Source organism: Tachypleus tridentatus, chromosome 13 (genome assembly GCF_004210375.1).
Source record: "Tachypleus tridentatus isolate NWPU-2018 chromosome 13, ASM421037v1, whole genome shotgun sequence".
In the NCBI taxonomy this organism is placed as follows: domain Eukaryota; kingdom Metazoa; phylum Arthropoda; class Merostomata; order Xiphosura; family Limulidae; genus Tachypleus; species Tachypleus tridentatus.
This window is the reverse complement of record NC_134837.1, coordinates 230,546,371-230,568,988: the sequence shown is the minus strand read 5'-3', so window position 1 is coordinate 230,568,988 and position 22,618 is coordinate 230,546,371.

The following is a 22,618-nucleotide window of genomic DNA, read 5'->3' as shown; positions in this document are numbered from 1 at the left end:
TCCAGAATGACTACAGGTCGTGACAAAACGAAAGCTGTTTATCTTAAATAACTTAAGACTCCTAATTTTACTGGTTTATTGTCCTTTGGACCATGTCTAACTAATTCTCACAACACACAAGTTTTAAACCTCTCAGCAAATGTTTATCTTACATGACAGTATTGAATGACGCAATGCACGAGCTGCTCGGGAACAAACACAGCCAGTTAATAATAGTTTTTATTATATATATTATTTTACAAAATCTAGCTTTTGTTTGCTCTCAGTTTCTGATGAAATGTAAACCTACATTTTGATATGATGGTACTAGTACATTGTTTTTTTATGTTCTTAAATAATGAGCCTAAGAGCCCAAAATAATAACGCACAAATCAAACAATATTTTATAATTCTGTATAAACTAACTGGCTTTCTAAGACAAGAGAGTCTTAAAATGATTCCCTTAGCTGCTCAGTCTGAACACCATAAGAATCAATCTTCAAGCTCAAGATAAAATTGATAATACTCTGTATTAAACACAAAATATCATTATACATTATTTGATAGAGTAATGTTTTGCCTTTCTGTTGAATATCAATTATATAATACAAAGCATCAGAGAGAAGCATTACCAACCTGTAAAAGAGAAGATTTGGCGATTTGGCATTGAAAATGGCTCTGCTTTTCTAGTTTATGACTCCATGAACAAAAAGACTGAATGCTATAAAATTTGTAAGAAGAGTGATAAATAAATTAAAGAAGATCTGGAGAATAAATGTCATGTCACAATTTTCATATTAAGAGAAATTTTAGATTTACTCAAATATTTTCTTATAAAGTTAGAACTTAAAATATATAACATTAGAATGTGATTTATTAGCTACGTTTTGATACTAAGTTAATTTATATACATTAATAATAAAGCATTTTAAATAAATGTTTAATATCATTCTTTAAACGATCTCGAAATGCACACTTTAACCTATCCATAGTTAAATGATTTGAGTTTTAATTCTTTGTTCAATGGTTGTATCATCCATGTGATATGTATTTGCTGGTTTTAAAGTAAAACTTAAATGTTGGCTTGAGAACAAGCCTAAAACAAAAAGTAGAGAAAATATGTCGTTTGTAAACATACTATGATTTTTTATTTTCTTGTTTTAAAATAGAATGTTTGATTTCTTCGTAAATTCTAGATGTATACGGTATTATTTAATGATAGACTAGATAATATTTAAAAGTTATGTTCTCTCCTGTATTGAATGATAATGAAGTCACGTGGATTATTCCATCATTTCCAGTTAAATAAAAATGCTAGATTTGTTCGTTACGAAGGTTCTTAAGATAATTGATTGGTGGAAAGACATCATGAGTAAAGAAAGCAACTTGACAGATTCAAGAGTCCAATAAAAAGTAACCAGCCAGTAAGCAGAAAGCAAGTACACACACTGTGTTTTAAAAATCTCTGTGAATAAATAAATATTGTTTTCATTTTGCATTACACATATTTTTGCACTAAATTCATTCAAATAACTTAAGGAATAACATTTAAAGGGCGATATTTGAGCTGCCAGTACTTTTCTTACTGGATAATGTGGAAGTGTGGTATTCAACTGATGCCTGACAGAGAACCTAATAATTCCCATAAACATACATGCTAAGTGTTGTTAAACAAAGCATAAATTGAACAATGAAAGCAAGGGAAAATAAGAGAACACGAGTGAATAAACAAATAAAATTGTTTACTTCGATTTGACAGTAATTAAGGGGCTTGTTTGTCAACCAGACGTGTTCAGAGACAGTTCTTCCTCTTCAGCCCCACACGTGAAATTAAGATTTAATCCTATTGGGGAAAAAAAGATATTAAGTTGTGCAGATTGTATTATACATACTGATAGTTAAATCAATGACTGATTATTTAATATCATGTAAGGTGAGAGGTAATTGTGTATTATAATTAACTTAGGTTGGTGGAGCACTATCTGTTGGGTTATGCAGCATCCGGGAAAAGCTGTAAATTTGATGATAAGTCAAATCTTTATTCACACCAAGTTACAAAATAATTGGCTAACGTAGCCCTAATCTGTGGGACTATTATCTGGCTACTAGATTTAAAAAATACATGTAGTACAAGAAAAAGAGAAAATCACGAGAAATGAGAGACATAATAGTGTAAGAATTCAATTTTTATACTTAGACCAAAGCCTTAATACGATATCCCACACATTTTTACGTAATTCATACTTAAACCAAGAGATTAAGCGTATTTATAAGCCATTACAAGCCAGCTCCACAAGTTTCTGTATTATATATTTGAATAGGCTACCTTCCTAGCAGTCCAAACAAAAACCTGTATATGCTAATTGTGACTTAAGAACAAAGGCTGTAGTACGTAACTTTTATACGTATAAAACTATTACCACATGTTCACGACCTTCAAGCATCCAGTCAACACTACATGCAGGGAAACTGCGCAATAATTTTGAAATATTGCGTAAATCACTCAAATAAAAATATAATTTTCACTGTTTAGGAAAAGGTGAAATTATTGCCTGTTCCACACATGATGGGCGAATCGCCAAACTCTACGGCAATGATCAATTTCCCCAATCATTATTACATTAATTTTTAAGAAATAATAAAACACTCGCCTGAAAGCACAGAGTGGATCAGTGATCTTCAGTGAAGAATAGCACATAATCTAGTGTCTCAAATATTTCTGGGTAAAATATAAGAATATTATAAATTATCAGTATCACAACAAATTGAGAGCATCATTAAGAGACAAACTGTATTCCATTTCATGTCCTCAAAATAGTTCCAAATGATCATCTTTAGCATGAATTGTGAGAGGGAGATGAAAGTAATTCATTTTATCGTGTGAATTAGAAAGTAGCAAGACTAAATAAATAGCTTACAATTCCACATTTTGATCAGAGTTTGTGTCTAGCCAAGAGAGAAAACTACATACGAGCTGTTACTCTTACTTGTGTGTGTTGTACGGGAATTTTCGTTACTGTGTACAAGCCACTTGATTAGCTATCTTCGCAAGTATTTTACAATTGTATTAGTCATACGAATTAAGATCATAACAGTAGTTATGCTAAAAGTAATGCTACACTATCCTTGGGAATTTGCTATAACGTCAAGTAATTCTCCTTATGTCAAGTCTAATGGGCACACTCATTAAGATTCTATCAAAGCTTCGTAGAATTTCTTTTCTGACATGTAATTTAAAAATTCGCGTTATATTTCTGGTACAAGGAAACGGAAAGAAACATTTCCCACGTAAACAAAGAACAAAAACGACTAAATATGGACAGTATGTATATTATAACTTGAGTGACAAACAATGTTTTTCTGAAATCGTATACCAGGTAAGACGCCAATAAATATAGGTAACTATAATAAGTGCACAACAAAATAATATGGTGTTACTCCTGGTAACAGTTGCTACCCTAACTTCGCACAGTTCTACACAAGAGTAAGAATAAAATGTAAACAGAATAAAACAAACATCAACTTGTGGTAGCTACTGGTAACTAAACAATATATGTTATTTAGCCATTTTAGTACCTCAATAAAATAACCAGGCGTGAAAGTAATGCTAAAATACAAGCTCCCAGAGCTTGAGTATTGTAATCCGACGGTGAGTGAGAGAAGTTATTTTCTATACATTTTATATTTTCGTTTCTCCTATATAAATCAGTCTTGAATGAGTTAAAATTTAGGTGTTTGAAATGCTTTTACTTTCTTTGAGCGATACGTATTTTGGACGGCAACGCTTTATGAATTAACCTACTTCAATTGTTTATTGTGTAGCTCATTAACTAAATAACACTTTAAAATAGCGTGTCAGGCACGGAATATAACTAGCATTAGCCCTAAGGTAAATAAAACAAACAGTTACAGTAGAAGGAAACACATAATTTCTAAATATGCCCTTTTTATGTGCTTTGTATAATATTTTTAAAATAACATTTTTTTTCTGTATCTTACAAAGTGAAGTATATTAGAACTGGAACTGCCCTGATGTTTTACGTACTTAAATAGCTTTTTCTATTGTTTCCAATCACAAATCTATACATCCGTGTATATATCAGTCCAAGACATAAAATGATGAAAATTATTTATTATCTCACTGTTCATGTGATGTTTTAATAGATGTCACTTTTAAGTGTGTGTGTTGTTGGTTTTTTTATACCTTTCATGTTTTGGCATTTTCTTTCCTTACAGTACGTTTTTGTTCTTTTGTTCAAAATTTAACGTAATGTCGATTTCAGCATCTTTATGGCGCTCCACATTTATGTAACCGAGTTTTTAGGGTAGCTAAAGCGTTTTTTGCGAAGAGCCAGTTCCCTTAAATGGAGGGCGAACTAAAGTAATCGCGGGCAACACGTGCAGCCCTCAAGGAATACAACTCATAAACCAGTAATGATACACCTAAATGAAAAATGAACATTTTATTCAGTTTATTAAAACTCTGATAGTGAATACTAGGAAACAGACTACCAGTCTCTCTACTGACCGTTTTAAAAGTTCGATGTACAAAAAATTAACAAAGTTTATATTTAAATTTTTAACAACAGTACACCTGTATTTACATATATCAGTTGGCCTGTTGTTATCACTTGTAAATATCAGTTGACCTGTTGCTACCAGTTACAGATGTCAGTTGGCCTACTGCTACCAGTTACAAATATCAGTTGGCCTGCAGTTACCAGTTACAAATATCAGTTGGCCTGCAGTTACCAGTTACAAATATCACTTTGTCTGTTGTTATCACTTGTAGATATCATTTAGCCTGCTGCTACCAGTTACAAATATCAGTTGGCCTGCAGTTACCAGTTACAGATATCACTTTGTCTGTTGTTATCACTTGTAGATATCATTTAGCCTGCTGCTACCAGTTACAAATATCAGTTGGCCTGCAGTTACCAGTTACAGATATCACTTTGTCTGTTGTTATCACTTGTAGATATCATTTAGCCTGCTGCTACCAATTACAAATATCAGTTGGCCTGCAGTTACCAGTTACAGATATCACTTTGTCTGTTGTTATCACTTGTAGATATCATTTAGCCTGCTGCTACCAGTTACAAATATCAGTTGGCCTGCAGTTACCAGTTACAGATATCACTTTGTCTGTTGTTATCACTTGTATTATCACCTGTTATTATCATTTACAGATATAACGAACACTCGCGATCCACTTATGCTGCTAACTTATTTCTTTTAAGTTACAGGGAGATTTCTATTGGTTGGCCATCACTGATCTCCTTGATTGAGTAGTTAAATTACTTAGCACTATTATGCTGCAGCTTTTAAAGAAGTTTTTTCATCTACTCAAATATTTATATGTGTGTAACAACATTAAATCTCGAATGTTGCTTTTATAACAATACCTGCATTTTGTCTTTCGGTTTTGTTGTTCATTCTATTTATACCAATTTTGTGATAGCAATTAAGAAAATAATAATAACAAACCTGACAAACAAAGTATGTAATGAGTACAAAGTTACAACGCCATAACAAACTGGTGAATGTGCTTAGCTGGAGTCTGACACTGAGCTAACAACTGGACACTGACAACAAATGGAGTTTGAATTTTAATTAATAACCGGCCACTGATCTCACTGAAGTAAATCTTGGCTATTAATTGGCCACAGACTATTCTAATTGATTATACGGTATTCTAGTTTTTCAGCAAGCATAATTTTACAAGTTCTGTCTCAAAGGCTACTAATGGATATCAAGAAAAACTGACATTTTATAAGTTATGTCTCTAAGGCTGTTAATTGATATCACAACGTACTCTGTACTAAATACCGCTTAGATACTGAACGTTTTTGTGTTTTGTTTTGGTGTTCACGAGGCACGTGAATACTTCTTTTGAACGCAAATAATTGCATTTCAGATATTCTATTTGTATATTATAAAACGAGTGTGCGGCACTTAAAAGCTACAATTAATATCAGTTGCAATATCTAAATTACAAAGTTAAAAATACTCCAAGTCGTTATTGACCTAGTTTAGCAAAATACTAAAGTTATCTTAAAAACAATTCTTTACTTGAATTTATGTTTCTAATAAACAGTAGTTGTTATTTCACTAAGATGCTTAAGGAAAGCTCGAAACGTTCAAAGTATGATGCTTTGCGAATATCTTAAAAACAAGCTCTTATTTTCCTAAAACTAGAAACTTCGTTTGACTACGTCTTTTTCTTCTTTAAACTGTTTTTATTTTTATCTTGTCTCGTAAGCTTGTCTTACCTGTTTTCTAAATTAGTCTTAAATACATTCTACTTGTTTGATAACCAGTTTTTGTTATTCTTTTTCTGTTTTGTTCGTTTTACTGTTGTATATGTTTTGTTTTCTTTAACTCTTTTACTTTGTCTTAAGTTATATTAATTTCAGTTTATTTCTCAGTTTCGAAATATCGTGTGAAGGAATAGAATGCAAAAGACGATTTAAAACACCTAGGGTTGTTTAATAACACCGTACGATGACCACAGATATTAAATAACGGCCACAAATACTTCCTGACTTATTCAAATATTAAATAACGTCTACAAACCCCGAGTTACGTTCACAAATACATAATGACACTTACAAGCTGAACTTTATCTAAAAAAAATGGAGTTAGGACTAACTACAGAACACGATCAAACCTGTTGTTTCTAGAATTACGATCAAACCTGCTGTTTCTAGAATTACGATCAAACCTGCTGTTTCTAAAATTACGATCAAACATGTTGTTTCTAGAATTACCATCAAACCTGCTGTTTCTTGAATTACCATCAAACCTGCTGTTTCTAGAATTGCCATCAAACCTGCTGTTTCTAGAATTACCATCAAACCTTCTGTTTCTAGAATTACGATCAACTGTGCAAAGTGATTCAATCAACAGATTTAAATTGTGTAATTAACTATTTAATGAGCCTCATTCGATTCCACAAAAATAACCAATCAACTATGTGACTTTCTGCAAATGTCATTTTATTACATAACAATTCAGTAACGTATAAAGTGGGAGGAGCAAGAAAATACATGAAATTTAACCCAGAACTAAAGACTTTCCACAGTCCTAGGGCGAGGCTTGGGCCCCACCCTAAATGGGTGCGCCTATTGCGCATGTTCCCTCGCTTTGCTCGGTCAAATAAACCTTGGGTTCCCCCACTTTTAATTTCCCTCCTACACCTCTGCGATTTATGCCTACTTGAAACTTAAAAATTAATGTTGGACTAATACATAATATAAAATAGCAGAAGTTTTATAATGACTACCACGTAATTCAATAAAAATTTAGAAATAATTTTCGAGTTAATTTTTGAAAGAAAGTTACTTCTAAAAAGCTCTGTATATTAGGTGCGCTTGAGATATAAAATATTTGTAACCTGACAACTTTATGAAAATAGAGTATTTCCGGTGAAATCAAATTACAAGCAAAACAATAAGGCAACTTGGCACGTATTTTGTCCTTCAAAGTTGAACTTTTTTCAGCTAACAGTTTCTATTACCAATGTTTTCTGATGCAATTCCAAACCAGCAACACCAAAATCTCTAAGTAGCTGATATTATGTGTTAGTTAGCCACCTGTCTCTCAATGCTGGTCTTGGCTCCAGTTCTTACCATGGTGGTATAACAAAACATGACGTCACGGTAAATATTTAATTGATTTATAATAACTTGACTTAAACTTCCTGGGAAATGTGCAGAATACTGTTTCGTTTCTTTAAAAGTGTCCAATATCTAATTATTATTTGACACGTTTTCCATTTCAAACTGTTTTAGTCTCTAATATGTAGAAGGTGGGTTTAAAAAAAATCAAATTCTATCTTCGTGTGTAATCATTAATGGTCAAGATTGCCACAGAATTTTACAGATATGTTTGACAGATTTTGTTATTGGTTATGTTGTGAGTTCAGTGGTATTACGTGACCAAAATGAGAATAAACCTACTTTAAATCATGTTTTTTTTAATATATTACCTTCTTTTAATCTACGATAAAGCTGTGAAGTTTAACAATTATTGTGTTCTAGAATATTCAAACTGAGTTAATAATACATAATGTTTTGGTTTCTCAGCAATTTTTCTAAGTCACTTGATAAACCCAAAAGAATTATTGTAAAATCTTGCCACTTGTTAGTAAGTCAGAGAAAAACTATTTCATTGACAAATTTCTATATCAAAAGAAAAAACTAAGTTATGTGTGGCATAGTTTGATAATTATGAAAACTACACTTTAGAAAACTGTTTCTTTCATGAGAAAACGAATTTGGTGACATAGTTAAAAAAATAACAATTCTCATATTTTGTATTTTCTTTGGCAGTAACGAAAACAAAAGTTAAGTACACTGTATAATTGTTTCTCGATAAGTCATGTTATTCATTCAGACCAACACAAAGTAGCAAGATTGGATACATTTGGGCATTGGTTGAAACTATTTGTAATGTATTGATCGGTAACCCAAACGTAACTTCACAAACTACATATAATCATGGTACCAGATTTGTGAAGGGCAAGTGTTCTATTCCATACATACATGTCTTATGTTTTTATTTCATGTCATCTGAGATTCTCATAAAAGAGCACACAAAAGCAAAGGTCATATTAGTATGATATATAGAAAACCTCCTAAAATGACATCTTCATACACTTATAGCTGAAAGTAAGTTCTCTTTCAGAGACCTTTAACAAAGTCAAGTATTCTTTCTGACACTTATGGGTGAAAATTTTGGATATGATCTTATTAATTAAATAAAAAATAATACATCGTATAAGTTACAACAACTTTAAAATTAAATTATTATAATTTATGTTATCGTAACTTAGGTAAAAAACATCACACACTAACTAGTTCCAAAGACTAGAATCGAAAAATGTCTGTCCTTTATGTCGATACCAGAACAAGGTATCGAAGTTGAAACGGTAAGTTGATTGGTAGGGAATTCTCTCACTTGGTCTTTCAAACTATAGAAGTTTATTTTTAAACTATTTGGTTGTAAATGATAGCATGAATCATTCACTCTTCTGGTAGATCTAGAAGTCTAGTTATTTGTTTTCTGTCTGTTTTTTGACAGTTATTCTTCCTTTCCGGAATATACACTGTAATCTGGAACCCAAGCTGAGGTATAGAAAATATACAATAAAATTATATATTATTTGTTGCTAGTGTCGCCATCTTTTCTCTTAAAAGTGAACTTAGAACTCAGGTAAAAAATATTTTAAAATGAATTGTAGAGTGATGCATGTAAAATGTGATACAAAATTTTAAACAATAAAAACAAATAAATCCCAGAATGTACACAAGGAAATAAATCTTCTTGTTTGGAAAGAAGAAACCTATCTCATCACAATATATATGTTGGATAACTAAAATTTAACCAAGGAACAAGGGGATTATCGCACAGATATATATATATATAGTTATGACTCGCGAATCAACATTCAAAACTCAGTGAACCAGATAAGCAGAGACATCAAGCGGTTAAAACATATCTATGTACAAGAAACCAGACTAACCTGGATCAGTTACGTACACGATGAAATGAAAAAAAAACTTTTCAACACCAGAAGAAATATGAAAAATTATCGATCAAAACACCGAGAAAGATCCAACTATAACGCCTAAAAAAGAGATATAACCTCATCCATAAAACAAAATACAGTTAAAATAAAAACGTATTATTTTAAAGAACAAATCAAAATATTGAATTCTAATACTGAAATTGAAACTGAAAAGTATAAATCAGTTTTGGAATATCTCACGTGAAAGAATGGATTGGTTTACTCATGGTGTTTTTTTCTTTAAAATATTTCCACAATTATAAATAACAGAAACGAAACTTAAGAAATAAATTATGCAAAAATAAACAAATTTATACGTAAACAATTTCAGATGATTTCAAATATAAGACTATGGAATCTAATTCGAAATTAATAGATTTAAAATTATATTGCGATATATATTGCTACTAAAGCTACTGAATAAAAATTTATAAAATCAGCAAACACGAGTAACGAAGGAGAAAAACAGGACAACAGTTAAGCAGACCAAAGGCACTAAAGTCCATTGGAGCTACAACAGAAAACATAACATGGTTTAATGGAATAATTAAGATTTTACTTTTTTTAAGAAAACAACCACCCATTTCGTTATATCTAAGTTAGTAACTTTCTGAATTGTGAGGCTATCGTCTTCAAATCTTCGTGCTGTTATGTTATTAATGCTATCAGGACAAACGCCCATCTTCATTACAATGAATTTGGGATACAAAACGCTCTTTTTTCATAATCATAATCTTTAAGCTTTGTAGATGATGATGTTAGTCCAAACTGGTGTTTGGGATGTCGTTTCGGAAAATGTAGCTGTCATAAGCGCTGTTTCGTGAGGTTCTCTGCTTACAAATATCGTGTCCTTAGACTATAAAATCGTTTAAAAATCTCACCATACGTATATCCTTTCCAGAAAACCGATGTGAGTTGTTTTTCATCCTTAAATCTAAGTTAGTGATATTACACTGTCGAATTGCTAAGTATTCGTTGTGAAGCAACTCATTAATACTAAACATTCGCTTGCGGTACCACAACTCGTATGAAAAGCGTTGCACCATTTCACAGAGCACGATCAGTCGTCTATCTACTTATCTATAAAAGTCAACACGAGATGACAAGTTTTGCTTATCACTCGTAATGGTTTAACCAACTTGTTTTATTTGTAATTAGGTTTTATTAGAATAAACTACTTCCAATAGCTGCCTACAAAAGCAACTGGCTGTTTGAAATATTTTCTTGGTTCGAGTACCCATATCTGCCTTTAACTTTTTTTTCCACATGTGAGATTTGTTAACAGAGATTAAATCTCGCGTTAACTTTATTCCATTGTAACTATAACTTTTGCAGATACTTCTGTTATTTAGGTTTTAATCTTTCCACAGTTTGTACCTAAGGTTTATTTGCCTATTTTTACATGCGACGATTTTTCTTCTTGGCCTTGTTGTTAGATAGTTATTTTAAAACATCGCCAAAGAAAAAAATTGCTTTGTTTATGTTCTCTTTCCTTTAAATATTCAAATTGATGCAACTGTTGTATAATACTTATAAATTAGAAAATGTTCTTAACACCCTGTCACAGAAGCCAGCCTAGTATCCTTTTGCACTGAGCCTAAGAGGGTCAACAGAGTATCCATTCTAGAATCCAGTAATTGAGGGTTATGTCAGCAGACCTCGATGAATGAAACACAGCACAGCTTCTAAATTGAAAAACAAAAAAAGTAATATTATTGAAAATATGACACAATGAAATCTCTATGGATTATACTATGGTGGTACCCTACTGGGCATTGTTATCCTTCTTATATTTACTCTCCATTGTAGAAGTGGCATTTTTAATTTGAGAATTGTTAAGGAAATCATATTTTAATGCATCATACAACTGCTTCAACTCCAGCACTACATATGTGGGCTTTACTGTACCTTTAGTTTCGTACAATATTAAGACTAATAATTTCTTATGTATGATCCCAATTTCTCCTTTAAGACAACGATTATATTGTGCTCGTGGTTTTATGTTTCTCTGTCAATGTAGTAATCAAATGACAAATCTCCGATTCAGCTGGTATGTCTATTTAACTGAGATATCTTCGGATAAGTTCTTCCCTCATCTGACATTTACAGCCAGTGATCTAAATCTCAAAAATAGTGCCAAACATCTTCTAATTGTCTAATCAAAACAACCCAAATCTTTCCGTAATTAATATTTTTTTATCAAACTTTCTGTGTGGCAGGTGTTAAGTAAATTTTATAAACTTCTTTGCATGTTGTATTGGTTCACATTTGTTTCAATAACTAAGTTTTGTAAAAATAGACGTGAGACCTCATTTCAAAATTTAAAAAAAATTGAATTGTTAATATTTTATAAGGTATATCAAGTATAAAAGTTAACAATAATTTGAACCTTTCCACTTATACTTGGCCTTGCATTGCCGGGTGATTAAGTTGAAAACTCATAATCTGAGGGTCGCGGGCTCGAATTCCCGTAGCACCAAACATGCTCGCCCTTTCAGCCGTGGGGGCGATTATAATGTTGTGATCAATCCCACTATTCGTTGGTCAAAGTAGCCCAAGAGTTGGCGGTGGGTGGTGCTGACTAGCTGCTTTCCCTCTAGTCTTACACTGCTGAATTAGGGACGGCTAGTGCAGATAGCCCTCGTGTAGCATTGCGCAAAATTATAAAACAAACAAACTCATTAGAAGCTGTATTTGTATTTATAATAAAACTACTAAAGTTTTCTATCATCCCTAATTTTGAACCACGTACCAGAGGAAAGACAGGAAGTCAATAGCACCCTACCGGCCTTTTCACCCTAAAAGGTTGACTGTCATTCTTTTTGCGCATCGAGAGTTTGAAATGTGTGACATTCTTTGTGATATCACATGAATTTGATTTTGATTCGACAGCTTAGGAATCAAGAGCTTTTACGACAGAGTTAGCTAAACCCCACATCACACACACACAAACTGGGTTGTTCTTGAGTTTGTGAAATATAACTAGTTTTTATTATTATTGTTTTGTTCGTTTTAAAATCCACTTGGAATCGAAGTTATATTTGGTTATCTATTTCATACTTTACTCAGTATTATATTTCCCTATTTGTAAAAGTAATGTTCAAGATTTTAATTCACAATATTGCACAGACAGTTGTTTATTAAGTACGTGATTAATCATTTATCAATGTTTTAAAATGATTAATTATTTTAAAAAAAGAACAACTGAAATAAAAATTGGATTGTTTCTTAACTATCATGCGTTTTATAACAGCCAACTCTTGAGCTACTCTTTTGCCAACGAATAGTGGGATTGACAGTACATAATAACGCCCCATAACTAAAAAGGCAAGCATGTTTGATATGATGGGGATGCGAACCCGCGACTCTCATATTACGAGTCAAGCGCCCTGATCATGCCGGTCCTTACAGTCTAAAAAAGTTAGTTATATTATGTACAAAGAAAGAAGTGAGCAATATATTAACCAGTTTTTACAATATAGGAAGTTGTTTATATTAACAACTCACTACAGCGGAAGAAGTGAACAGTATATTATCCATATATTGCAATTAGGGAGTTGGTGATATTAATTACTCACAACAGTAAAAACATCAACAATAATTTGAAAAAAGATGTGGTATTATGCATTTATAGCGCCAGACGTAGTGGGAGATATCAACCATTTATAACAATGTAAAAACTGAACTATATTATCATATTAGACAACGGAAAGAAATAGTTGATATCCATCATTTACAACATTAAAAGATGTATGGAAACTATCGATCAAAACCACCAGAAGATATAACTAATATAATCCAAATATAGCACCTGAAGGAGAGAGATATAATATTATCTATAAAATAGAAAGGAAGTATGATATCATCAAACAAAAACCCTAAAAAAAGTGGGTGATGTTATACCGTAAAATTTATTCATTTTGTCCATCTTTAACACCTCAAGTAAAAAAATTCCTTTCAAGCAAAAATATTCTTCAGCCCTTCCAACTAGAGCTGGTGGTGAAACGTATGATATGGAAGAGCTTACACATTCATTGGAAACCAATATGGCTTCATTAGAACTCTGGTATGCATGAGGGATCATCTGATCCATGGCTGATTCCATCCCTCATACGACGTAGGAACTGAAAGAGGATGTTCTGTTGGGATTGATGTTCTTGCAGCTGCTGATATGAGGTTATTCTACTCCTGTGAAAGACTCAATATCTTCTTATCTCATTTCATTAGAAACTGTCTCTGCTAGCAATGGAAGGTCTTTACATAAAATTGATGTCACATGATTTCACGCGGTAAACTTTGAATGAACTTTTCAACAAAAGTATCCTTGTGATATTCTGAGACCAATGTAGAAAGGTGATTTATTTAGCTTTACACACGAGAACCCATGAGTGTGACCAAACGGCCTCCTTATTAATCTCTCAATCACCAGATTGAGAGTTTCGCTACACTCTCAGCTCAACATTGTAAACGTATAATGTTTCAACACTCTGAAATGCAGATGGCTAATGAATTTGGGGTAAAAAGAAAGAGGTGCATTTGGCAATTTTTTCTGGTCTATATCAAACCATAAATTTCAGCTCAAGGAGGCTCACCACTGTCCCACAGACAAAAGAGCTCCAGCTGTTAATGATGTCCACCAATAATGCTTCCTTTCCTTCTGCTGTGGTACTTTAACCATAGATGGAGTTGTACTTTGGCTGGTGTCAGCCTTGGAGTCCTGTAAAGATTTCCACAAGTTTTATACGGCTCACTAGATGCCACAACTGTATTACACCTCTGAAAATGAGTTGTCTTTGCACTGATGTCAACTCTAAATATTAGAACCCTATCAAATAGTGATTTGAGTGCATAAGACATTAGCAGTTTTTTTTAACTCATGGGTCACATAAAAGTAGCAGTCACAGGCTTTTGTGGCAGAAGTCCAACATTCAGTGGATGACATTTCCTACAAATACTCACTCAGGTGTCCATCTCTTCTCGATGACAAATTATTGTAAAATTCCATTTCAAAACAGAGAAGAATTTTTAATGCTTCATTAAAAGTGTTTAAGTTAAATATACATTTTAGTATCAGCATCTATTCTGTTAGTTGAATTAAATATAATGTTGCGATTTATCTGATAGATCCACTCATCAGGAGATTCTAACAAGATATTACACTGCAGAACAATGATGAAATTTTATTGATTGAATTTAAACTAAGGGACAAATGGACTGAATACAAAGTGTAATATTCTACGAACACAATCTATAGTAACTCAAAAGACAAAAACTGAGCCTGTTTACCTGCTTACGATGGACTGTTATTTCTTTATAGAGTCAATATTAGGTCATGCTTTAATGAGATTAAGAATCACACTAATTGAATGAAAGGTTTTGTCTAAAATGAAGCCTTGCTCTAACCTTGTATGACTATCATATGACTAACCGCTATGATTCTGCATCAATTAAACAGAGATCGATCAGTATTATCTGTACAACCAGAAATTGACCTTGCCCTGAACATCCTAAATGCAATCATTGCAAGCAAGGTTCCCACGAATGGTAAAAGTTTGGTGGTTGTTTTTTTTAATTTCGCGCAAAGCTAAACGAAAGCTATCTGTGCTAGCCGTCCCTAATTTTGCAGTGTAAGACAAGAGGGAAAGCAGCTAGTCATCACCACCCACTGCTAAATCTTGGATTACTCTTTTACCAAAGAATAATTGTTTTGAATTAAGCACAAAACTACACAATGGGCTATCTGTGCTCTGCTCATCATGGGTATCGAAATCCGGTTTTTAGTGTGTAAGACCGCAGACATACCACTATGCCACTGGGGGGGGGCTACCAACGAATAGTGGGATTTACTGTAACATTATAGCACCCCCACGGCTGAAAGGGCGAACATGTTTGGTGTGACGAGAATTCAAACGCGCCACCCTCCTATTACGAGTCGAGTGCCTTAACCACCTGGCCATATCTGGGCCCGGATGGTAACAGATACCACCTGTATGGAAAACAACACAGGAACGAAAATAACTTCTAACAAGATTAGCTTAACGGTTTTTTTTTCCACATCTTATGTGATAACCTGCACATTTACAGATTAAAGAGTAGATTCATAAATATTACATATAGATGAAACCTAGGTTATATTCCTATGTCACATGATTTTTTGCAAGTCTCTTTCTCGATGATCATAATTTTCCAAGTTAATCCATATTCTTTTATTTCTCAATTCTACTAATTATTAGTTGCAATGAATATCTTTGTATGGAAAATTTTAAATCTTCAAAACGAAAATTATATGATCTGAGTGTCCCATTATCTTGCCTCAGAAAAGGCTCTTGCCTAAACTTTTCAAAAGCAATAAATTTTCAGTGGCATAATACTATCTACTTATTACCAAATTATTTCAAACTGTAGCTCTGTCACGACTTTATATCGTCTGTGATTGTTATGTGACGTGCTGATTTGGACATCCAAAATTGTTTAATATGAAGTATTCAGTTAACTGTATTATATTATACAAAACAAAAAGATATAACTGACATTATTGGCCCATATAAACCACAGGAAGAAATAGATTATATTATCAACCTACAACGTCCAAAAGTTGTGAAACAGTATAAACTATTTCTGATATGACTTTAAACTGCCAAATATGTTAACACAATACATGTTGTGAAATACTATTAATTCCTTTAAGTATGTTACGTTTTAAACTATATAACATATAATAGCATGATATATATTAGATGAAAGTTACAAATGTTATTGTAATGTATTTAACATACTGACATTTTATATCAGGTACAACCAGCGATATACTAAAGCTTCTTTCATACTATCTCTTGTACTGACTTAATGAATATAGTGAAATACAAAAAACTTCTTAAACATATTTTTAAACAGTGTAAGATAATGACTTATAAATGAAATGAAATACTACAACTTCTGAAAGTTCCTATTTAAAATTGAATTGTTTAAAATAATAGCATTGTACTTATGGTGTGACGCCTTAACCCTTTCAAAGTCCTTATGAAAGTGTATAAACTATTGACAATGTGCATGTCGTTTAATGCTACAGCCCCTATTAAACTGTATAAGATGTTAACACTACGTAATACAACGAGGTTGATTCAGAAGGAATGTAATACTACAACAGTTATAAGATATTAATAATGTAAATGTGATGATATTATACGAGTCATTTTAAAGTTCATTTTAAGTCTATAACCTACTGATACAGTATATTAATATAACGTTACAGTCCCTTTAAAGCATTTCTCTTATCCTAACATAATGAACCGGTTTAGATGGGGAAATACTTTATCTCTCTTATATTATTTTAGTTACATAAAAAATTTATATGCTCTTTCAGTGAACCTCTATAACCCCTTTCATGTTTCTTTTAAAATGTCTACTTGTTGACATGGGATATCAGGCGAAATACTATAAGTCAATTCTAAGTTTTCTTTCAAATTGTTTAGTGTAATGACACAGCATATCAGAAAGTAAGGTGCATTTTACTTTTAATATTTTTATACTGTTTCATTTTCTACTATGGAATATCACAGCATTTCTGCAAGTTCCAATTCTTCTTTAAAATAATACTTAATGGTGCGTTACATGCAATAAAATACTATAACATCTTCACAAACTACCCCTAGTAAAATACTATAACAGTTATCAAAGATTTTGTTAAAATCCTAATACCAGTGAGGTATTACGATCCTTTTAAAAGCAGCGTATCAAAGTACGATTGTTTAAACATCATAGTTCGTTTTCAAAGTTTCCATTAAGCTTTATATCACATTATAACTTCTTCGAAACGTTTATGTTAATCAAGAGTATCTGACATACCGTCACGGTACATGTAAAAATCTGTAAAAATTACAGCCTCTTTCAAACATCTATATTGAACTGCATCACTTATGTTCGTTTATTTGACTCAGATCTCCACAAAGTGATGATCATGCCCCGATATTCAGTCAAACAAGAGTAGCTAAAGAGTCGGCGGTGTGTGTGCTGTTGATTAGCTGTCTCTAAACGAAACAATGCAGCCTCTTAATAATAGGTTTTGGAATTGTCTACACCGCGTTACTGACAGTTTGGTCCGCGATCCAGTACCAGCTGCAAAAACAAAACCCGATCCGCAGGAAACTAAAGAAATTAAATCAATTTTAACCTTTTTACTATCGACCGCCATTTTTAAACTTTCTACAAGCTATTGTTGTATATTAAAGAATCTAATTAAACCAGTTAATATAAATATATTCTAATAAAATTAATCTTTTAAAATGCATTATAATTTAAACTTTCATTTCATTTAATTTGGAGTTCTCATTATTTAAACAAAGCTAATATAACAGGAAGGAAAAGTATAAGTTTTACTTAAGGTTACGAAACTATAGAATTCACAAGTTGACGGTTGCCCTCATGCATTCAGTCTCTCAGAAAGTGTTCTCACTTAGTGCAATTTAGGGAATCTAATGCTAAGTTTTACTTTGTTGATAATCTTGTGAAATGCCGTAAATGTAAACCACATGTTAACTAGACACGTCCCCTTGCTGAGTCCAAGTCGATCTTCCCCTGTGTGAGGGCAAGGTACAAGTTTTTGGAGTTTTATTCCAAATGCGTTGAATTTGCTTACTCTGTTAATGGAAACTGACAGGCATGCGAGAACAGTCTTGCGTCTGGTAACGCCAGGTGGCAGCAGACAAGTTACTGGTGGCCGATGCAGAAGTGTCAGTTTGTTCTGAGAAGAGAGAGAATTGTTTGTGACTTAGTTTGTACTAACTAAAAAAATTTAAATTGCTCATTTTCAAGAAAACCCTCTTCAACATGGATAGATGGCTGAAGAAACGTGCATCACACAAGAAAACATCAAGTGAAACTGAAGTTAGTGAAAATAATAGGCATACCTATAAACATTTAAACGATATGCAGACTGATAACAAAGAAAAGAAAACAAAGACCTCTTGAACTCGACAGTATTGTGATGAATATTTGAAGTACAGTTTTATAAGTGGTGGTAGCAATAATGACTTGTCACTATGTGTTTTTGTTGTTCAACATTATCAAATGAGTACATGAAATCATCGAAACTGAAACGCCACATGGATACCAGACATCCAGAATACTCGAGTAGGTCAATGGATTTTTTTCATAACTACGAAAAATGACATAGTTTTTTTTCTAAACAAATAATTTCACATACTTTTTACACGAGATCTACCAATGAACACTTGGTTATGGCTTCATATGAAATTTCAAAATTAATAACCGATACAGGTTATCCGCATACTATTGATGAAACATTAATACTTTATGCAGTATAAACAATTACATCTCGTGTTTATAAAAAGACAAGGAAATTAGCTGAATTTACTGTCCGTATCTAATAATAGGTAGAATTGTGAATATGGTAAAAAATATTGAAGAAATTCTTATACGTCAAGTTCATTGTAGTTAGTATTTCATTACAAGTGGGTGAAATCACAAACGTAGCACATAATGTTAGTTTAATGTGCTTTGTAAGATATGATCATTAGGACACAATTGATGAAGATTTATTGTTTTGTAAATCACTTCCAACAAGAACAACAGCTGACGAAATTCTTAAGTTAATCAATAATGTTACAATTCAGAGTAGTATTCAATGGGAGAAAAACGTGTTGGATTGAGTAGCGATGATACTTGCTCAATGGCAGGTTCCCATGAAGGAGCTTTCCAGAGGATCCGAACAGTAGCACCAGACGGTGAATGGGTGCATTGCAACATTTAAAGAGAGGCGTTAGCTGTGAAGAAAATACCCTTACTTTTGAATTCAACTGTGCAAGAATGTGTTAACTTCATAAACTATATAAAACCTAGTTCGTTGAATTCCAGAATCTTTATTCATTTGTGCAAAGAACTAGGAAGCGAACACTGTGAAGTTCGGTGGTTTTCAAAAGAAAATGTCTTTAAAAGATTCATCGAAACGAAGAATGAAAGTTATCTGGTTTTTGAAGCAACATTCTCCATCAGCAAAGAATGCAATATCTAAATTTAGAGACAGATTTCATGATTTGCATTTGTTAATTAAGGTGGGTTATTTATGTGACATTTTTGGCTTTTTAAATGCGTTAAATCTAAATATACAAGGTGCTAACATAAATATTTTTAAAGTCCAGGAGAAGATAGAAGTAGATATGTAAAAAATTAACTTGTGAGTACCTCGAGTTGAGAAAAAATATCATAAGTCTTTTTCTACTTTAACTAAATTACAAAACCAAGATGAAGAAGGTAATATTCCAGATGAGATTTCTTCAACAATCAAAGAGCATCTTTTGGGGCTAAAATTATGATGGAATGAATATTTTCCTCCAACAAACAGCAATAAAATGTGGATCAGAAACATTTTTACTGTTGACAAGGAAAATGAGGAAGGATTACAACTCAGTGAATCAGAAATTGATTCTATTATCGAACTGTCCTGCGACATTGCACTGAAAGACAGTGTCAAGCCTCGTTAATTAATATTTGGCTGAGCTGTCGTGTTAAGTATCCAAATTTATCAGAAAATGTAGTTAGATTTCGTATTTCCTTTGTCACGACTTATAAATGCCAATCAGGCTTCTCAACGCCGGTTTTCTTAAAAATTATGTTCAGAAACAGATTAATGTTGAGCCAGATTTGAGGATCAAACTGACTTCTTTTCCTCCTGATGTGATGTGTTGCTATGTGATGAAAATAGCATTATCCTTCTAATTAAAAATGCATTAATAAATATACAGTTAACATAAATATTAAAAAACAATTAAATATACTTTATTTTACTTTTTTTACACAGTAATACTATAAAATACCTGTATATTTTATAATTAATGATGTATTTATAGAACTATTGCTTCCAGACTGATGTTAAAACTTAGCCATATCTTAGCAGGTTATCTAATTAGGTATTTGAGAAGGCCGGCCTCATGCAAAACTACAAAAATAAACCGGTCTTTGGCTAGAAACGTTTGGGAAAAGCTGGTCTAACACAATAATAAATAAACTATTTCTTTTAAACTATGGCACGTTAACTCCGTCAACAAAATATTGTAGGTGAAATGTTACATACTGACATAGTACATCTGGGAAGGAAGTACATGGCAATTGCTTCATAGCCATTATTACCTCAACTACTAAACTTGGACGGTAGATATGTTTTCATCCCCTGTGTGTGTTTGTTAATCAGATTTCTCGACAATTATAATTGGATTCGGATAAAAGTTGCTTTACATTTGGACTATGACCAACCTTAAAAGCGTTTAGTTTTTAGAGGGTCAAGGTCAAAGATCAAAGTCACAGCAAATGTCAAAAAAATCCCAAATATCTATATATATACTAACATGGGGACCTATTTTTTACATTATTTTAGCTACATAACTGAGTTAAATATGATCAGGTTTTCAAAACACTTCTGTAGAATATTATTCATCATTCTCCTGCCCAAAAATAGTCCATGTCTGCTCATGACGATGGACATGCGGATACATTTTCGTATTTTTTTAGAGCCAAATATGGTCAACGCTGCGTCGCGGAGGTATACACACAACTGAGTGTCTCTTTAGCTTCCTGTTGTTTTTCTTAACCTTTTGCTTGCTAGTCTGATTTAATCTTGAAATTATTTGCTCTGTTATACAAAATCATGCAGTAAGTTGCTTCATCTATCTCTATGTTTATTTCCGCGCTTCCTTATATGACTGATTAAATTTTCCCATTTTATTTATATTATATTTTTTCCTGATACCTATATAGTGTCGATATGTAAACATCTCTATATCTTATAGTAAGTTATATCGCCCTTTTATATCCAATCACGTAGACGTAAGTTATACCCTCCAGGATTGGTACATAAATAAATTCTAATAAGGGACCTACATTGAGACAGACTGCAGCTGATTACTTTGTCAGACTAGTGCAGCATGAAATATTTTTGCCATGTCACTTATAGTATTTAACGGTTTCTTGTTATTATTATAGTGCCTTCATTTAACCTCAATATGTATAAAATTCCATTTCATTTGTTAAATACACATACAAAATCAGATAATGTATGGTTAATTATTAATACTTCTCAGCAGTGACAGTGTATTTCTTGTTCTTTTTTAACTTCTAAACTAGTGGACTAGAAGTTCCTGGAGACCAATCTAACAGGGGGCGTGGTTTCTGAAGCTTCTTTGACGAACAATGACCTCGCGCCCCAAATCTCAGGGCGAATAACCGAATTACTCGATTTTGAACCACAACCATATCATGGTTCATAGAATTTATAGCCTGTTTGTATATCGCAAATTACTGTAACTACTTTCTCGGATGAAACATTACAGATATTTAAAAAGAAATATTTGCTTATATTTTATATACAAACTTCTATAACAAGAGCAAAGAAAAGCACAAAACTAAGTAATATCCCAAAAACAATTACCTGTTAATTCACTGTGTGAGAATGTTTTTAACATAAACCTTATTAATATTGGCCTTACATACATATTGATTTACATAATATATTAAGCACAATGAGCCTGAAAAAAAATATCTTTAGTAAGAATGTTTTACTTGTACCTTCACAAAGTGATGGTTTAAATTAAAAAGAAAGATCGGATAATATTTATTAAATACTTTCTAAAACCTCCTTTACAGGCGAGCGCTGTTGTTGTTCTTTTTTTGTTTTAGCGCAAAGCTTACACTGAGCTCTCTGTTGTCTTCACAGTGGGTAATCGAACAGCTAATTTTAGCGTCATAAGTCCGTAAGCCTATAGCTAACCCACTGGAGGACAGGGGTTTTGTGACACTTTATTCAATTCATATTTTTAAAGCTCGTATTAAAAAACACTTCAAATAATTAAGAAAATAAAACTTTCTGCAGTTGTCACAAATTCGATGAATAAAAATTTCATAATTTAAGAAAACTAAATAAATCATCGTAATATATACATAAACTCAATACGTGAGTTTTGTAGAAAAAGAAAATATACATCAGAATGGTCTAAACGGAACTGTATTACTTAAAATTAACCACAAAGCTACACAAAGAATTATCTGTACTCTGCCGAC